Source organism: Choloepus didactylus, chromosome 15 (assembly GCF_015220235.1).
Source record: "Choloepus didactylus isolate mChoDid1 chromosome 15, mChoDid1.pri, whole genome shotgun sequence".
NCBI classification, from domain to species: Eukaryota; Metazoa; Chordata; class Mammalia; order Pilosa; family Megalonychidae; genus Choloepus; species Choloepus didactylus.
In genome coordinates this window covers 88,105,251-88,126,013 of record NC_051321.1, presented here as the reverse complement: position 1 = coordinate 88,126,013, position 20,763 = coordinate 88,105,251, and positions in this window count along the sequence as shown.

Sequence of the window (20,763 nt, the reverse complement as noted above, 5' to 3'; positions counted from 1 at the left end):
TATTAATGTGGGGCATTACATTAATTGATTTTCTTATGTTGCACCACGCTTGCATACCTGGAATAAATCCCACTTGCTCATGGTGTCTAAATCTTTCAAAGTGCTGTTGGATTTGGTTTGCTGGTATTTTATTGAGGATTTCCCTCTATATTCATAAGGGATATTGGTCTGTAGTTTTCTTTTATTATGGTATCTTTATCTGGCTTCTGTATAAGGGGGGATACTGGCTTCATAGAATGAGTTAGGTAGTATTCTCTCCTCTTCAATTTTTGGGGGAGACTTTGAGCAAGACAGGTGTTAATTCTTCTTAGAAAGTTTGGTAAATTTCCCCTGTGAAACCATCTGGTCCTGGGATTTCCTTTGTTGGGAGGTTTTTGATTATTGATTCCATCTTTTTACTAGTAATTGGTTTGCTGAGTTCTTCTATTTCCTTTTGAGTCCATGCAGGCAGTTTATGTATTTCTAGGAATTTTTCCATTTCATCTAGGTTATTCAATTTGTTGGCATACAGTTTTTCATAATATCCTTTTATCCTTATTTCTTTGGGGTTTGTTCTGGTTTGCTAAAGCTGCTGGAATGCAAAATACCATAGATGGATTGGCTTTTATAAAAGGGGGTTTATGTGGTTACACAGTTACAGTCTTAAGGCCATAAAATATCCAAGGTAACACATCAGCAATTGGGTACCTTCACTGGAGGATGGCCAATGGCATCCAGAAAACCTCTGTTAGCTCAGAAGGCACATGGCTGGTGTCTGCTCCAAAGTTCTGGTTTCACAATGGTTTTCCCCCAGGATGCCCCTCCCTAGGCTGCAGCTTCTCTCCACAGTGTCACTCTCAATTGCTCTTGGGGTGTTTGCCCTCTCTTAGCTTCTCCAGAGCAAGAGACTGCTTTCAACAGCTGTCTTCAAACTGTGTCTCAACTGCAGCTCCTCTTCTCAGCTCCTGTGTGTTTTTTGAAGTGTCCCTCTTGGCTGTAGTAAGCTTGCTCCTTCTGTCTGATCTTATATAGTGCTCCAGTAATTTAATTCAGATCCACCCTGAATGGGTGGGCTAATACCTCCGTGGACATTATCCAATCAGAGTTAGATGGGACAGTTAGATGGGGCACATCTCCATGGAAACACTCAAAGAATTACAATCCAATTAACACTGATAGGTCTGCCCACACAAGATTACATCAAAGATAATGGCATTTGGGGGGACATAATACATTCAAACTGGCACAGGGTTGGTCGTAATGATCCCTTTTACATTTCTGATTTTATTATTCATATACCCTTCTTGTTTCTTCTTTGTTATTTTGGTTAAAAGTTTGTTGATTTTATTAATCTTCCTGAAGAACTGACTTTTGGTTTTATTAATTCTATTTTTTAAAATTTTATTCTCCATCTCATTTATCTCAGCTCTAATCTTTATTATTTCCTTCCTTCTGCTCACTCTGGGTTTAGTTTATTCTACTTTTTCTAGATCTTCTAGTTTTGAGGTAAGGTCTCTGATGTTTGATCATTTATCTTTTTTAATGTAAGCATTTAGATCTATAAATTTGCCTCTCAGTGCTGCCTTTGCTGCATCCCATAAGTTTTGATATGTTCTATTTTCATTTTCATTCACCTCCAGATATTTCCTAATTTCCACTGTGATTTCTTCTTTGACCCATAAATTGTTTGAGTACATTGTTTATTTCCTGCATATTTGTGAATTTTCCATTTTCCCTCTCTTAGTGATTTCTAGTTTCATTCCTTTGTGTTTGGAGAAGATACATTGCATGATTTCAATAGTTTTCAATGTATTGAAACATGTTTTGTGGCCTAACATATGGTCTACCTTGGAGAATGATCCATGTGCACTTGAGAAGAATATGTATTCTGCTGCTGTTGCGTGAAGTATGCAAGCATATGTCTGTTAGGTCTATCTAGCTGGTTTAAAGTACCATTCAAAACTTCTATTTCCTTACTCATATACTGTCCAGATATTCTTTACATTATTGAAAGTGGTGCATTAAAGTCTACTATTAATTTAGAACCTGTGTCTCCCTTTAAATCTGTCAGTATTTGCTTCATGTATTTTGGGGCTCTGCTGTTAGGTGCATATATATTTATAATTGTTACATCTTTTTTAATTGACCCCTTTATTAATATGTAATGGTTACCCTTTTCCCTTGTAACACTTTTTGACCTAAAGTCTATTTTATCTGATATTAGTATAGCTTTTCTACATTTCTTTTGGTTATTACTTGCATGGTATACTTTTTCCATCCCTTCACTTTCAACCCACTATGTATTTGATTTTAAGATAAGTCTCTTGTAAATGGCATATAGTTCAGTCATGCTTTTTGATATGCTCTGCCAACCTCTGCCTTTTGACTGTGGAGTTTTAAACGTTCAAATGGGGAGTTACATTTAATGTAACTACTGATAATATAGGACTTTCTTTTGCCATTTTTGCTATTTTATGTATGCAAGTTTATTTAAAAAAAAGAATTTTTAATCCTCAATTCTTCTGTTAATGTCTACTTCTGTATTTATGTGTGTGTGTGTGTGTGTGTGTGTGTGTGTGTGTGTGTGTGTTTGTATTGTACCATTTTGAGTCCCTCCTCATTTCTTTCTAAATATATTTTTCATGTATTTTCTTTGTGGTTATCATGGTGTCAAAATTTAACATTATAAATCTGTTGCAATCATATTTAATTTGATACCATCTTATCTTCAATAGTATACACATATGCTTTTCCTCTACACTTCTAACCCCCAACCTAAATTATACATTGAAGTACATTGTATGTCCAAAACCATTGATTTCTCATACTTTTTATGTGTTTGCATTTTAGCACCTGTAAGAAGTAGAAAGTGGATTTACATAACAAACAATACAATTCAATAGTACTAGTATTCATAATTACCCATATGGTTACCTTTGCAAGAGGTCTTTATTTCTTTATGTTGCTTTGATCAACTGTCCAGTGTCCTTTCCTTTCAGCCTGAAGAGGTGCCTTTAGTCCTGCTGGCAGGGCAGATCTAGTGGTGATTAACTTCCTCAGCCTTTGTTTATGTGAGAATGTCTCAATCTCTCCCTCATTTTTTGAAAGAAATTCTTGCAAGATATAAAATTTGGGGTTGGTAATTATTTTCTTTAAGCACTTTAAATATTTCATACTACTGCCTTCTTTCTTCCATGGTTTCTGATGAGAATTTGACAGTTAATCATACTCAAATTCCTTATACATAACTCACTGCTTCTCTGTGCAGCTCTCAGAACTATTTCCTTGTCCTTGGCACTGAACAATTTGATTATTAGGTATCCGGGCATTATTCTCTTTGAGTTTAAGCTGTTTGGCATTCATTGCGATCTTGAGTGTGCATATTCATGTCTTTCCTTAAATTTGGGACATTTTCTGCCATTATTTCTTTGAATGTTCCTTCTGCCCCTTCCTCTCTTCTCCTTCTGAGACTCCCATAGGCAAATATTGGTATGCTTGATGTTGTCCCACGGGTCTCTTAGATTCTGTTTATTTTTTTTATCCTTTTATCTATCTGTCTCTCAGCCTGTATCACTTCAGTTGTCTTGACTTCGAGTTTACTGATTCTTCTGCCACTTCCAATCTGCTTTTGCAACTCTCTAGGGAATTTTTCACTTCTTTGTTGTGTTCTTCAATTCCAGTATTTCTCTAGAGAGATTCCTATATGGTTCATTCATTACTTTCCTCATATATTTTAGTTCCTTCTCTGTTCTTTTGCCTCCTTGAGGATATTGAGGGTCATTATTTTATAATCTCTAGCTGGTAAGTCCAAAATCTGGTCCTCTTCATTGATGGTTCCTGGATATTTATCTTGTTCCTTTGGAGGTGCAAACATTTTCTGTTTCTTTGTCTTGTAATCTTTTGTGGCCTACTGTATATTTTAATATTTTAAAGGGTTAACTCTGTGAGTTAGTTCCTGAGCTGTCCTTTGACATGACAGAGTTTTTCTTGAATGCTGGGAGCTAATCAAAACAACAAACCAAGTCTAAAAGCACCTTTCACTGGCTTTGCAAATTGGCTCTGCTCTGGCTGGTGGTGTCTTTCAGAGATTAGCCCAGAGCAATTGGAAAATGGGTCCTCTCTATCATATCTGAGCCTGCATAGAGCCAAATCTGAGAGCTTGCTTCTTTTCCTGGGTTTGTGCTTGCTAGAGGCCTTAGGAACTCTCCATTTACAGTCTGCAGAAGTTCCAGTGAGTACCCCTCCACTTCCTTTGAAATAGGCCTCCTCCCCCTGCTGGGTGGTCCCTTGAGTCACTTAATACAGGCAGTCCTTTGATCTTGGCCACTTCAACTTAATTGTTTCATACACTGCCTTAGCTGTCTGCAAGTGGCTTCTCTGTCTTTAGGACAAACTCCAGGAGAGAATATCCCCCAGAAGCTCTCAGATTTCCACCAGATAGATCGGCACTGATGTACATGCACCCCAGTAGGCACACAGGGGCCACTCTGGTCCCTCTGGAACAGAGCCAGGACCTACAATGAGCGTGCAAGCTGATTCCACCCTGCATTGTGGTGGGATGCAGGAAGGGCCAGCAAGTACACCAGGAGCTTATTCTATGGCTTATGAAGTGGTGTATTCTTAATTCAGCACTTTCCTCATTAATGTGTACTATAACTGTTTCCCCTGGTTTTAAGGAATATTATCTTTAAGAAGCTTCTACTACCTTTGCCCCAGTGGGATTGGAAACATGGCCACCCTCAGAGAACTTCCCCAGTGATCTGAAGCATCTGACTGAAGGTAGAGATCGAAGATCAGACCACACACTCCTGGAGTTTGGGGGACTAGTTCTTTATGTCCCACCCTGGCACCAGCAAGCTGCATCAAGATCCAGAGCTCCAGTATCCACTGCTGCCTGCCACAAGGCTGGGGTAAGGGGATGGTAGCCATATGCACTAGTATTTATCACAATTTACCAGCCTTTTCCTCCTCCTCCTCCTCCTCCCTGGATGCTGCACAGTGTTATCCTAGACTCCAAAGTTTCAAAGTGATTGACCAGATAGTTTCTGCCAGTTTGGTAGTTGTATTGGCAGAGGGACTGATTCCCGGGGCTTCCTCATCTGCCATCATCCCACAATCCCCTCTCTCTCATGGTGGTTTGATTTGCATTTCCCCAATGATATTGAATATCTTTTTGTGTGTTTACTACCCAGTTTAGACTTCCAACATATGCACAAGAAATATTCTTCCATTTACTTAGGTCTTTTTTTATTTCTTTTAGCAATATGTTGTAGCTTTATGTATACAAGTCCATTACATCCTTTGTTAAATTTATTCCTAGATTTTGATTCTTTAAGGCATTGTTGTAAATGCAATCTATTTTCTTGATTTCCTCTTCAGATTGCTCATTACTAAGGTGTTCCAGTTTGCTAATGCTGACATTAAGCAAAATACCAGAAATGGATTGGCTTTTATAAAGGGGGTTTATTTAGTTACACAGTTACAGGCTTAAGGCCATAAAGTGTCCAAGGTAAAGCATTAACAATCGGGTACCTTCGCTGGAGGATGGCCAATGACATCTAGAAAACCTGTTAGCTGGGAAGGCACTTGGCTGGTGCCTGCTCTGGAGTTCTGCTTTCAAAATGGCTTTCTCCCAGGATGTTCCTCTCTAGGATGCAGCTTCTCAGGGCAAACTCTGGGCTAGTAGCTCCAAAGTGTCAGCAAAACTCTGCTTTCAATGGCCATCTTCAAAATGTCTCTGTAAGTTGCAGCTCCTCTCTCAGCTCCTGTGCATTCTTCAAAGTGTCCCTCTTGGCTGTAGCAAGCTTGCTCCTTCTGTCTGAGCTTATATAGTGCTCTAGTAAACTCATCAAGGCCCATGCTGAATAAGCAGGGCCACACCTACATGGAAATTATCCAATCAAATGTTTCACTCACAGTTGATTGAATCACATCTCCATCAGAACCCTCAAAGAATTCCAATCTAATCAACACTAATGTGCCTGCCCCCAAAAGATTGCATCAAAGATAATGGCATTTTGGGGGACATAATACATTCAAACTGGCACATTCCACCCCCTGACCAAAATGACATGGTCTTTCCATATACAAAATACATTCATCCCATCACAATATCATAAAAACTTAAATCATCTCAATAACAACAGGTAAGTACAAGGTCCCATCAAAATCAGTTACAGGTGTGGTCTGTCCTAAAGCAAAATTCTCCTCTAACTGTGGACCTGTGAAACCTAGAACAAGTTATCAGTTTCAAACATACAAAGGATGGACATTCATAGGATAAACATTCCCATTGCCATAAGGATAAACTGAAAGGGAAATAGGGTTAACAGGAACAAAACAGTTCCTAAAACCCACAGGACAAATTCCATTAGATTTCAAAATCTGAGAGTCATTTATAGAATGATGCTTTATCCTTGAGACTTGAGATAGCAGGAGTCTAACCCTTCCTAAGGGTCTTTGTGGCAGCCCTTTTCTCTCCAAATGCTGGGGTGAGTGCTCCAACATATCCACACATTGGCAAGACCACCTCCTTGGCCCCCTCCTCAAACATCAGGGCAGTACCCGGATTCCCTTCCATCTCTGTTCAACCCCTCCAGAACAGTGGGGTGGCAGCCAGGCTCTCCCCAATCCCCTGGGAATGTGCTCCACCCTCTTTGGGGCCTGGGGTGACAGCACTCTTCCTGAACATTGAGGCGGAAGGCCCACCCTGGACCTCTGGGGCAAACTCACCCTTTCCATGCATGTGGGCCACTCCGCTCTCCCAGCCTGAGACCTCTTGACTCCAGACCTCAACCTCCATGGCTCTGTCTTTGAAGAAATTTTTCCTTCAATTTGTTCCTCGTCTGTCTCCTCTAGTCCAGACAGGCAGCTGCTCCATCTATAAAGATCTCGCAAAAATTCTGTTGGCTTCACATGAAGCACACAGGGGTCAAAGCCATCAGACAATAGGACTTTCCACAAATTCTTTCTGGTATAGCAACACTGTTGATTTTTCCATGTAGATCTTGTACCCCAACACTTTGCTGAGCCTGTTTATTAGCTCTAGTAGCTTTGTTATAGATTTTTCAGGACTTTCTATATACAAGATCCTGTCATTTTCAAATAATGAAAGTTTTACTTATTCCTTTCAAATTTGGATGCCTTTTATTTATTTTTCTTGCCTAATTGATCTGGCTAGAACTTCCAATACAATGTTGATTAACAGTGGTGACCATGGGCATCCTTGTCTTCTTCTAGATCTTAGAGGGATAGATTTCAATTTTTCACCATTGACTATGATGTTAGCTGTGGATTTTTCATATATGCTTTTATCATGTTGAGAAAGTTTCTTTCTATTCTTATTTTTCTAAATGTTTTTATCAATAAATGCTGAATTTTGTCAAATGTTTTTTTTTTTTGCATTGATGGAGATGTTCCTGTGTTTTTTTCCCTTCATTTTGTTAATGTGATGTATTACATTAATTGATTTTCTTATGTTGAACCACCCTTGAATACCTGGGATAAAACCCATTTGATCATGGCATATTCTTCTTTTAATGTGCTGTTGGATTCAATTTGCAAGAATTTTGTTGAGGATTTTCTCATCCATATTCATAAGAGATATGGTCTGTTTTACTGCTTTCTTGTAGTTCCTTTAACTGACTTTGATATTAGGTTGAGGTTGGCCTCATAGAATGAGTTAGGTAGTGTTCCCTCCTCTTCAGTATTTTGGAGCATTCTGAGCAGGATTGGTATTAATTATTCTTGGAATGGATGTTAGAATTCACCTGTGAAGCCATTTGTTCCTGGGGTCTTCTTTGTTGGGAGGTTTGATTACTGATCCAATCTTCTTACATGTAATTGGTCTGTTGATGTCTTCTATTTCTTCTAGAGTCAGTGTAGATTGTTTGTGTGTTTGTAGGAACCTGTACACTTCATCTAGGTTATCTAATTTGTTGGCTTACAGAAGATGGTTTGTATGAATTCAATTGTTCTAAATTTATTTAAACTTGTATTGTGACCCAACATGTGGTCTATCCTGCAGAATAATTCCTGTGCACTTAAGAAGAATGTACATACTGCTGTTTTGGGGTTCAATGTTCTGTACATGTCTTTTAGACCTAGATCATTTAACATATTATTCAAGTTCTCTTGTTGAATAATATTGATCCCCCACTAGATGTTCCATGTATTGATGGGAGTGGTGTATTGAAGTCTCCAACCATTATTGTACAGGTGTCTATTTCTCCCTTCAGTTTTGACAATGTTTGCCTCATGTATTTTGGGGCACTATGGTCAGGTGCATAAATATTTCTAATTGTTATTTCTTCTTGGTGGATTGCCCCTTTTATTACTATATAATGCCTTTCTTTCTCTTATAACAGTTTTTGACTTAAAGCCTATTTTGTCCAATATTAGTATAGCTACCCCAGCTCTGTTTTGGTTACTATTTGCATGGAATATCTTTTTCCAACTTTTCACTTTCACGCTATTTCTGTCTTTGCATCTAAGGTGGATCTCTTGTAAACAATATATAGATGAGTGCTGCTTTTTTATCCATTCTGTCACCCTGTGCCTTTTGATTGGGAAATTTAATCCATTAACACTGTGTTATTACTGTAAAGGAATTTACTTCAGCAATTTTGTCCTTTTGTCTTTATATCATATATATGCTTTCTCTCTTTTCCTTTATTGCAACATCATTTTATGTATAGTTTATATTTTGTGATTTATCTGACTGATTTCTTCCTCATTTATGTTTCTGTATATTTTTAAAATACTTTCTTTGTGATTACCCTGGAGTTTGTATTACACAGCCTACATCTATAACCCACTAATTTGAAAAGATATCAACTTAGCTTCAACAGCATACAAATTCTCTGCTCCCATAACCCTATTTCCCCTCTTTGTGTTGTTTTTGCCCTGTTTATTACTTTATGTTTTGCATGTCCATTATCAGAAAATATGCCTTTTTCTTATTCAATTGTATTCTGACTCTTATAGGAATTAACAAATAGAGTTGTATATTTAGGATACAGTACTATTGGGTCTTGCAGTTATCCTTTTAGTTACCCTTATTGATAATATTCATATCTTCACACTACTCAAAGCCAGTCTCTTTTTTCCTTTCCTTTCAATCTGCAGAACTCCTGTTAATAATTCTTCTAAGGCATGTCTCTTGTTAATGAACTCTCTGTTTCTGTTTATCTGTAAATATTTTAAACTCTCTCTGTTTTGAAGGACAGTTTTGCCATATAAAGAATTCTTGGCTGGCAGTTTTCTCCTTCAGAACCTTAAATATATCATACCACTGCCCTCTCACCTCCATGGTTTCTGATGAGAAATTGGTCTTGGTCTTATTAAGCATCCCTGGTACATGATGAGTCACCTGCTTTCAGAATTCCCTCTTTATATTGGACACTTGACATTCTGATTAGTGTGTGTATTGGAGTAGGTTTATAAGGATTTATACTGTTTGGTGTACATTATGCTTCTTGGACATATATATTTATGTCTTTCATAAGATTTGGAAAATTTGGGGCCACTATTTCCTCAAATATCCTTTCTGCTCCTTTTCCCTCCTCTTCTTCTAGGATACCCATGATGTGTAAGTTTGTGTGCTTCATGCTGTCAATGAAATCCCTGAGAAAAATGCTCACTTTTTCTTATTCTTTTCTCTATCTGTTCTTCTGACTGTATGATTTTGATTGTCCTGTCTTCTAGTTTGCTGATTCCTTCTTCTGCACATTCAAATCTGTTGCTGTATGCCTCCAGTGTATTTTCAATGCAATTTTATTGATATATTCACATACCATACAATCATTCAAAGTGTACTTTCAATTGTTCACACTATCATCTTATAGTTGTGGATTCATCACCACAATCAATTTTTTAACATTTTCATTACTCCAAGAAATAAAAATGAAAATAAGACTAAAAATAAAAATACAAGATAACACTTAAAACTTCTCATACTCCTCCCCATCCCATCATTCATTTACTTTTTGTCTCCCTTTTTTTTACTCATCTGTCCATACACTGGATAAAGGGAATGTGAGCCACAGTGTTTTCACAATCACACAGTCACACCATATAAAGCTATACAGTTATACAATCATCTTCAAGAATCAAAGATACTGGATTGCAGTTCAACAGTTTCAGGTATTTCCTTCTAGCTATTCTAATACACTAATAACTAAAAAGGGATATCTATAAAGTGCATAAGAATAACATCCAGAATGACCTCTTGACTCCATTTGAAATCTCTGACCCACTGAAACTTTATTTTGTTTCAATTCTCTTCCCCCTTTTGGACAAGAAGGCTTTCTCAATCCCATGATGCTGGTTCCAGGCTCATTGCCAGAAGTCATGTCCCATGTAACAAGGGAGATCTACACCCCTTGGAGTCATGTCCCACATGGGGGTGGCAGTGAGTTTACCTGCTATGTTGGCTTAGAGACAGAGGCTTGGACTACTACAATGGGATCTCCAATGCTTGTGAGAATATCAGGAATTCCCTAGGTTGGGAAGCCTAATATTTGCAATTGTTCTGCAGTCCCTCAAGGGGGTTTTGCAAATACTTTTTATACTCTGCCCAGATTACTCTGGGATGTGTTGGGGCTTCATGCTAACCTGTGCACACACCCCCTATTCAAGTTTGCATGTAATTATGGTGTTTAAATAAACTGACCATACAAGTTAAACTATATCGCATGCTGCAAAAAATATAGATTTTACAGCAAATAAACATCAATTCTTTTGGTCTCACATAGAAGATAAAGTTTTAAAACCCAGTCAATATCATCCTTTCCCTTTATTTTTTCAGGGTCCTTAGATAAAGTTTTATTGGAACACAATTATATTTGGGTACGTATCATCTATAGGCTACATTCTCAGCAGAGTTTAGCAGCTGTCATAGAGGCTGCATGGTCTGCAAATCCTTTTATCTACTATTTGCCTCTTTACAGACAAAATGCTGACCCCAATCTTAATAAAAGTGTTAATAGGCTTTACTGAAGTAGGAGCCAGCAGAGAGAGTGGAATGCATGGATACAAACTTCATTAAGAGATAGAAATGATAGGATGAAGCAACCTATTTGAAGAATGGTGATCTAGCACTAGGACATTTTTTCTAGCTTGAACATCTGGGTGGGAACTGGTGCCAATGACTCAATTTTTAAAATTAAGTTCAGTTTCATTGAAATATATTCACATACCATACAATCATCCATGGTGTACAATCAACTGTTCACAGTACAATCATATAGTTGTGCAATCATCACCACAATCTAATTCTGAACATTTTCCTTACAACAGAAAGAATCAGAATAAGAATAAAAAATCATCCTTTCCCTTTTAGTCTGGTTTACCTTAGTCCTAACCAAGTCCATTTTATTCATATGTCTAATTAAAATCTGGGTCTCTTTTTCAGCTTCTTTAATATTTACTGTATGGGGTATTTCTGACATTCATAGCTGCCAAACTCTGGCTCTGAGTCTCAGGTGTCAAACAGATACCTAAAATTCCAGGGACTGACCAGTTTATACACAAACACCTCATCATCTCAGAATTTAAAAATAACCATTACAACTTATGAATAGATGTGACTGCTGTAAGAGCTTCATTTGCCTTACCATACACCTTCCCCTGATAACCTAGGCTCCCAGATTCAATTCTTAGAGTTTGCACATTATAGTTAGTCCATATACTTGAGGCAATATAATGTTTATTTTTTTTTTTTTTGATTCTGGCTTATTTCACAAAACATACTGTCCACAAGGTCCATTCACCTAGTTGTATGACTCACAACTTCATTTCTTCTTGCTGCTGCTCAATATTCCATTGAATGTATACACCACAGTTCACCATTCCATTTATCAGTTGAAGTACCCTTAGGTCACCTCCATCTGTTGTGAATTATGAATACTGCTGCAATAAACACCAGTTGTGCAATGTCCATTCATGTCCCTGCTCTCAGTTCTTCCAAGTATATACCCAACAATGGGGTTGCAGGACAATATAGCAACTCCATATTTAGCTTCTTTTGGAACCACCACACTGTCCCTGAGATAGGCTGCACCTTTCTAAATCCCTACCACCAGTGAATAGGTACATCCCTCTCTCCACATTTTCTCCAGTGCTTGTATCCATCTGTTTATCTTTTAAACAGTTTTATTCACACACCATACAATCCATTATAAGTAAACAATCAAAGATTCCCAGTATAGTCACATAATTATGCATTCACCTCCACAACCTACATGAGGAATTTACATTTCTTCCATAAGGAAAGAGGAAAAGGAGGAAAAAATGAAAAATAAAAATACAAAAACAATGAAGAAAAACAAAAAATAAAAAATAAAGTAAAATACAATTAAAAGGTCAGACAACACCAACACCACCACAAATCCCATATCACAACCTTACAATCCCCCATTTTAGACATTTAGCATTGGTATATTGCCTTTTCTACAATTAATGGAAGCATCTTACAATATTACCATTAACTATAGACTCTAGTTTACATTGATTGTATTTTTCCCTTGTATCATCCAATTTTCAACACCTTGCAATGTTGACATGCATTTGTTCTTTTTTAAAAAATATTCTTGTATTTGTACATCTAATCAGCATCATTGACCACTCTAGGTTTCACTAAGATATACAAGCCCAGTCTTTATCTTCTATTTTTTCTTCTGGTGTCATACATGCCCCTAGCCTTCCTCTTTTAACCATACTCACACTCATCTTTGTTCAGAGTACTTAAATACTGTGCTACCATGACACAGTATTAGGCTATCCATTTCTGGATCTATACAATCAATCCTGTTTATACTTACGTATTCCTTCAGCATCAAATGCCCAATTTCTAGCCTGTTTCTATCTCCCAATAACCTGTGTTCTCAACTTTGAAATTTCACTCATCAATGTTAGTTCATATTAGTGAGCTCATAGAATACCTGTCCTTCTGTTTCTGGCTAATTTCATTCAACATAATGTCTACTGTCTACCATTTTGACTTTTGGAATTATGTGTTATATCTTATTTTATTTTCCCTCTCTCTCTCTTTTTACTCTCACTGATAGTCTTCATTTCTACTCTCTCTCCTGTCTTTTCCCATCTGCTTATAGTGCTCCCTTTACTATTTCTTGTAGAGCAGGTATATTGTTCACTAATTCTCTGTGTCTGTCTGAGATTTTAAACCATCCCTCATTTTTGAAGGACAGTTTTGCTGGAATATAGAATTCTTGTTTGGCAGATTTTCTCTTTCAGTATTTTAAATATATCATGCCACTGTCTTCTTGCCTCCATGGTTTCTACTGAGAAATCCACACATAGTCTTATCGACCTTCCTTTGTATGTGATGGATCACTTTTCCTCCTGCTACTTTCAGAATTATCTCTTTGTCTTTGACATTTGATAATCTATTAAGTATCTTGGAGTAGATCTATTCAGATCTATTCTATTTGGGGTATGTTTTGCTTCTTAGATATGCAATTTTCTGTCTTTCATAAGAGATGGGAAATTTTCAGTGATTATTTCCTCTATTACTGTATCTGCCCCTGTCCCCTTCTCTTTCCCTTCTGGGACATCCATGACATGTATTTTCATGTGCTTCATGTTGTCATTCAATTCCCTTAGACCCTGCTCATATTTTTCCATTCTTTCCCCTAGCTCTTCTTTTGTGTGTAGGATTTCAGATGTCTTGTCTTCTAGCTCCTGAATCCTTTTTTCTGCCTCTTGAGATCTGCTGTTTATGTCTCCATTGTGTTTTTCATCTCTTCTACTGTGCCTTTCATTCCCTTATGTTCTACCAATTGTTTTTTCAAACTTTAAAGTTTTTCCTTATGCTCACACAATGTCTTCTTTATGTTCTTCATCTCTTTTGCCATATCTTCCCTTCATTCATTAATTTGATTTTTGAATTCATTTAGCATATTTGTTTGAAGATCTTAAATTCCTGTATTGCATTTGAAGTGTAAGTTTGTTCCTTTGACTGGGCCATATCTTTGTTTTTTCTAGTATGATTCATAATTTTTTGTTGTCTAGGCAACTGGTTTCCTTGATTACCCCACTCAGAGTCTCCTAGACCAGATGGGGCCTGGTCTCAGGAGGGTTTAATCTGTTTCAGGTTTCCCTGAGGATAAGACCTAGCAGATTGTCAGACATTCCTGTGGTGCCTCTAGATGCTGTGCTTTTCCAACCCTGCCCAGCAGGTGGCACTTGTCAGCCCCAGCTCCTCACTAACATAAAGAGGATGATACTTTAATTCTCAGTAGACCCTGTCCCTGCTAGGCTGAGAGTATCAGAAGCCAAGCTTAAGCTGTTTCTGCTCTTTTTTTCCCCCCAGGCCCTAGGGTCTGTGTTCTCCAAGGGAGGGCAGCCACTTAAGTTGGGCCCTGTCTCCCCCCTTTCTTAGGGAAGATAAGCCCTTTAGGGATTTATCTCTTACATTTGACCTCTTTCTTTGTCTCTCTAACTATAACTTCACCCTTGCCTGGGTCAGTGCTGACAATTGAAAATGCTTGAGGCTTTCTCTAATGAGCTACTTAGAATGAGAGGGTAAAGAAGGAAAAAAGAAAGAAATCCCCTTTTCAGAGCCAGTCTCCAGTCCCCCAGTTACCAGTCAAGAACCAGATTTGGTGCCCAGTTCTATGTGCCCCTTTTCTTGACACACAGTCCTTTTTCAGTATTTGGAGATCAGCCAACTCCAAAATCATCTGTTTTTACTTATTTATGTATTTTTCCATCAAAAAATGCCTCCTCTCTTCCTGGAGAAACCTTGGGTTCCCTTCCTGCTTGCTCTGGGTTTATCTGCACTCATAGATTGTATTCAGTAGTCCAAATTTGTTAACTAAAACTGCAGTTGGAGCTTGGTTGAGCTACCTTCCCTTCAACCTAGTAGACTGCTTTTTCCCACAGGGAAATGTTTCAGCTTGGCCTGCCATGCCAGTGGGGGAGTGGGCACCAGCTCCACAGTTTGGGGTATGTTCCAGTTTGATAATGCTGCCTTTATGCACAATGCCAGAAATGGATTGGCTTTTATCAACGGGGTTTATTTGGTTACAAATTTACAGTCCAAAGGCCATTGAAATGTCCAAATTAAGGCATTAAGATGAGTGTAACTTCACTGAAGAATGGCTGATGGCATCCAGAAAACCTCTGTTGGCTGGGAAGGCATGTGGCTGGCATCTGCTGACTCTTTGCTCTGAGGTTCTGGTTTCAAAAATGACTTTCTCCAAAATGTCTCTGGGTTTCTTTTAGCTTAGCATCTTCAAACACCCTTCTGTCTGCATCTCTGAGAATCTCTAAACATCAGCAAGCAACACTTGGGGCATTTTTCCTCTCTTAGCTTCTCCAGAGCAAACTCTGGGCTAGCATCTCAAAGCATCAGCAAGCAATTCTGTCAGCTTCCAAGAATCTAATGCCTGTGTGCCCTGGCTTAGCATATTCCAGGGCATTTTCCTGTCTTTGCTCTCTGTGAGAGCTCCCTTTCAAAGACTCCAGTAAACTAAACAAGACCTATCCTAATGGGTGGGTTCAAATCTCCATGGAAATATTCAATCAAGAGTTTACATCCTAATCAAAAAGATTAATCAATCTACCCACACAAGACTGCATTAAAAGATATGGTTTTTGAGGAGATATAATATATGCAAACCTGCACAGGGAGCTTTACTTAAAGTTCTTATTCTGCGATCTCAGCTGCTTCACCCATTCCAGACTGGTATATGATGTGTGACCCATCATAGATGTCCACCAACAGTTGTTCCAGACTTTTTACTAGTTGTTCCTGGCTATATGCTAGTTGTTCCAGAGGACTAACTAAATTCCATACCTCTCTATGCTGCCATCTTTCCCTGCCTCCCTTCAATGTATTTTTAATCTCTTCTATTGTGCCTTTCATCCCCATAATTTCTACTACATTTCTTTTTATACTTTCAAGTTCTTCTTTATGCTCACACATTTTCTTCTTAATATTCTTTAGCTTCATATCTACCATTAGTTTAATTCTATCCCTATTTTCCTTCTTCTTGAGTTGTATTAGGAGATTTGTTTGAACATCTTTGATTAGTTGTTCCCACTTCTGAGTCTCCTCAAATGTTTCAATTTGTTCCCTTGACTGAACCATATCTTTTATTTCTTAGTATGATTTGTAATTTTTTATGATGTCTAGTCATCTGATTATCTTGATTAATTAACTCAAAGTCAGTTTCTCCATCTTGTCTAGGGCTTTATTGAATGGCTTTGTGTTAAGCCTTTTCTTTGATGCTTTGTCCACTTATCTAGACCTCTAAAATAGCCTGTGTTTTCCTGATCATATTTTCTCAGCACTTCTTCATCTGACTCTTGCCCTGGGTATGTGGTACAATTTGTAAGTTTGTATTTTTGGGGTGTGTAATTGCTTCACCTCCAGGAGAAAATTTCCTTTCCTCTTTTTCTTCTCCAGGGATCTTGATCTGTCCTGTTTATTTTTGGGCACAATTTTGTCCCCAGCTCCTATGATTTGTTTAAATTCCTTCCCTCATTCAGTGCCCCATTTTCCTTATTCCTGTCATTTTTAGGACCCTCATGTCTTACAGCCATTGAATTTAGCCCCCCTTTTTTTCTCTGGGAGACTTTTCTACTTCCAGTTTCTTCCCCAATAGGGTATCCCACCCCAGGGGACCAGATGGGATCAAACCAGAAAAGGGTCACTTAAGAAAAGTCCCTTTTGCATTTAGGTGGTCCATTAAACAGAAACTGGATTGAATAAGCACAACACTTTGCAGCCACGGTTTTACCATGGTCTCCCTCATCCCCTCCCCCTGGGGCCCTGTTGTATGCAGAAATCCTCAGTGACTTGTGTTCTGTCCTGAGTCTCTGTGGACTTGGGTCCCTGTGCCTGGATATGTGTGATGTTCTTTTGCTGCTGTCCTTGGTAGGGGGAGGGAGAGATCTGGGTCATTGCCTCTGAGCAAATCCCCAAGCTGTGCAGGACAGAATGAGGGAGATGGAGTGGACCATTTTGTACAGGACACAATCTTCCTACCTGATATTTTCCTTTTTCTTTGATTCAGCATTTGTGGAGTCCTCCACAAATTTGTCCTCCAGATTTCTAAGCAGTCAGATTTATCATTTTAGTTTCTGAATCTCTGGGGAACTTTTTTCAGGGAATGTCTCATGGCGTCATGTTAATGAGTCACTCCTGGGTTGTCTGACATTTTATTATTGTGTTACGGGAGTTTGCTACATATTCTCAATATTACACCCTAATCAGATATATGATTTACATATATTTTCTCCTATTCCATAAGTTGTCTTTTCTTTTTTTTTTCACTTTAATATTCATTTTATTGATATATAGTCACATACCACGCAGTCATACAAAACAAATCGTACATTCGATTGTTCACAGTACCATTACATAGTTGCACATTCATCACCTAAATCAATCCCTGTCACCTTCATTACCACACACACACAAATATCAAGAATAATAATTAAAGTGAAAAAGAACACTGGGTGCCTTTGTCTGTTTGTTTGTTTGTTTCCTTCCCCTCTTTTTCTACTCATCCATTCATAAACTAGACAAAGGGGAGTATGGTCCTTATGGCTTTCCCAATCCCATTGTCACCCCTCATAAGCTACATTTTTATACAATTGTCTTTGAGATTCATGGGTTCTGGGTTGTAGTCTGATAGTTTCAGGTATTCACCACCAGCTACCCCAATTCATTAGAACCTAAAAAGGGTTGTCTATATTGTGCATAAGAGTGCCCACTAGAGTGACATCTCGGCTCCTTTTGGAATCTCTCTGCCACTGAAGTTTATTTCATTTCCATTCACATCCCCCTTTTGGTCAAGAAGATGTTCTCAATCCCATGATGCCAGGTCCAGCTTCATCCCCGAGAGTCATATCCTGTGTTTCCAGGGAGATTTACACCCCTGGGAGGCAGGTCCCATGTAGGGTAGGAGGGCAGTGAGTTCACCTGCCAGGTTGGCTTAGCTAGAAAGAGAGGGCCACATATGACCAACAAAGAGGTACTCAGGGGGAGTCTCTTAGGCACAATTATAAGCAGGTTTAGCCTCTTCTTTGTAGTAACGAGCTTCAAAAGGGCAAGCCCCAAGACAGAGGGCTCGGCAAACCAAGCTGTCAGTCCTCAATGTTGAGAACATCAGCAACAATCCAGGTGAGGAAATCCAACACTTCTGCATTTTCCCCCAGCTCCTCAGGGGTCCCTGCATATATATTTTTATACTCTGCCAAAATTACTTTGGGATGTGTTTCTATTTCACTCTAACCTATACAAACCTACCACAGCTCACTTTCTATTCAAAGTTCCATATAATTATGGTGTTTGAACAAACTGACTGTAGAAGTTATATTGTTTGGAAAATACAGATCCTGCACCAAATACACATCTCTTCCCTGTTGCACATGGAAGTTGAAGTTTAAAACACAGTCAGTTTCGACCTTTACCCTTTGGCCTGATTTCCCCTAATCTTAATCAGATCTGCTTCATTCATATCTCTAATTGAAGTCTGGGTTATTTTTCAGCTTTTTTTTTTTTTTTAACAGTTGCTGTATGTGCTAATACTAACATTCATATCTGCTGAGCTCTAGCTCTGATTTTCAGGTGTCACACAGATACCCAACATTCCAGAAAGTAATCAGGTTATACATAAAGGGATCAGCAACTCAAAGTTTTGAGATAGCCATTGCAATTCAGGAATAGATTTGACTGCTGTAAGAGCTTACAATCTAGGGACCAGTACAATAATCATTCCCCTCACAGGCTGTGCTCTAAGATTCAATTCTGGGTGTACATATTGTAGTTAGTCCATATTGGTGAGGCATTATAGTGTTTGCCTTTGTTTCTGGTGCACTTCACTCAGAGTGCTGGCTACAGGATCCATTAACCTTGTGGCATATCTCACAGCTTTAATCCTTCTTGTAGTTGCTCAATATTCCACTGTGTGCACACACAACAGTCCACCATTCTGTTCCTCAGTTGATGTACCCTTAGGCCACCTCCACCCATTGCAAACCATGTATACTATGTCGATAAACACCAGTGTGCAAATGTCCATTCATATCTCTGCTCTCAGATCTTCCAAATACATACCCCATAATGAGACTGCAGGACCTTATGGCCCTCACATATATAGCTTCTTGTGGAACCACCACACTGACCTCCAGAAAGGCTACACCATCCTGCCTCATCAAAAGTAAACAGGTACATCCCTCTCTCTCTGTTTTCTCCAGCACTTTTACCCTATTTATATTTTTCCCTACAATTTTAAAGCGATATATTCACATACCATACAATTATCCACAGTGTACTATCAGTTTTTCATGGTATCATCATATAGTTGTAAATTGATCACCACAGTCAGCACTTGAACATATTGATTACTATGAAAAAAATGTTTTTTAGTGAATAATAAAAAAATAATAAAAAGAAAACTAAAATATCATACAATACAATAGTAAGAACAGACGAAAACACCACTACCAAGAATCCCATACCCCTCCCTTATATTTCCCTCTAATACACATTTAGCTTTGGTATATTGCCTTTGTTACATTTAATCGATGCATATTACAATGTTACTGTTGACCATAGACTCCAGTTTGCTTTGATTATGTTTTTTCCCCAATACCATCCCTTTTTCAACACTCTGCTTGGTTGACATTCATTTGTTCTCCCACATGTAAAAACATTTTTGTATTTGGACATTTAGTAACAGCATCTGGCCACTCCATTTTCTGCTAAGTTATACAGTTCCAGTCTTTATCATCTATCTTTACCTCTGGTGTCATACATTCCCCTATCCCACCTCTTTCAGCTTTAATCACAGACATCTTTGTTCAGTTGCTTACAATATTGTGCTACCATCACACAGTATTATGCTATCTATTTCTGGATCTATACAATCAATCATGCTGAACATTCTGTAGTCCCTCAGCATCAGATGCCCAATCTCTACCCTCTTTCTATCTCCTGGTAGCCTGTGTTATCAGCTTTTAACTCTTCAAGTTTGCTCACTAATGTTAGTTCATATTAGTGAGACCATACAGTATTTGTCTTTTTGTTTCTAGCTAACTTCACTCAACATAATGTCCTCAAGGTTCATCAATGTTATAACATTTAGTGTTATTACTGTAAGGGCAGTACTTTCCTCTATCATTTTGTCTTTTGGATTTTATATGTCATATCTTATTTTCCTCTCTCTCCTTTTACCCTTCCTGATAGTCTTCATTTCTATACTCTTCATCAGGCCTCTCTCTCCTGTCTTTTCCTATCAGCCTGTAGCACTCCCTTTAGTATTTCTTGTAGCACTGGTCTCTTATTCACAAACTCTATCAGTGTCTGTTTGTCTGAAAATATTTTAATCTCTCCCTCATTTTTTTTTAATCATCATTTTATTGAGATATATTCACATACCACGCAGTCATACAAAAGAAATTGTACTTTCGATTGTTTACAGTACCATTACATAGTTGTACATTCATCACCTAAATCAATCCCTGACACCTTCATTAGCACACACACAAAAATAACAAGAATAATAATTAGAGTGAAAAAGAGCAATTGAAGTAAAAAAGAACACTGGGTACCTTTGTCTGTTTGTTTCCTTCCCCTACTTTTCTACACATCCATCCATAAACTAGACAAAGTGGAGTGTGGTCCTTATGGCTTTCCCAATCCCATTGTCACCCCTCATAAGCTACATTTTTATACAACTGTCTTCGAGATTCATGGGTTCTGGGTTGTAGTTTAATAGTTTCAGGTATCCACCAGCAGCTACCCCAATT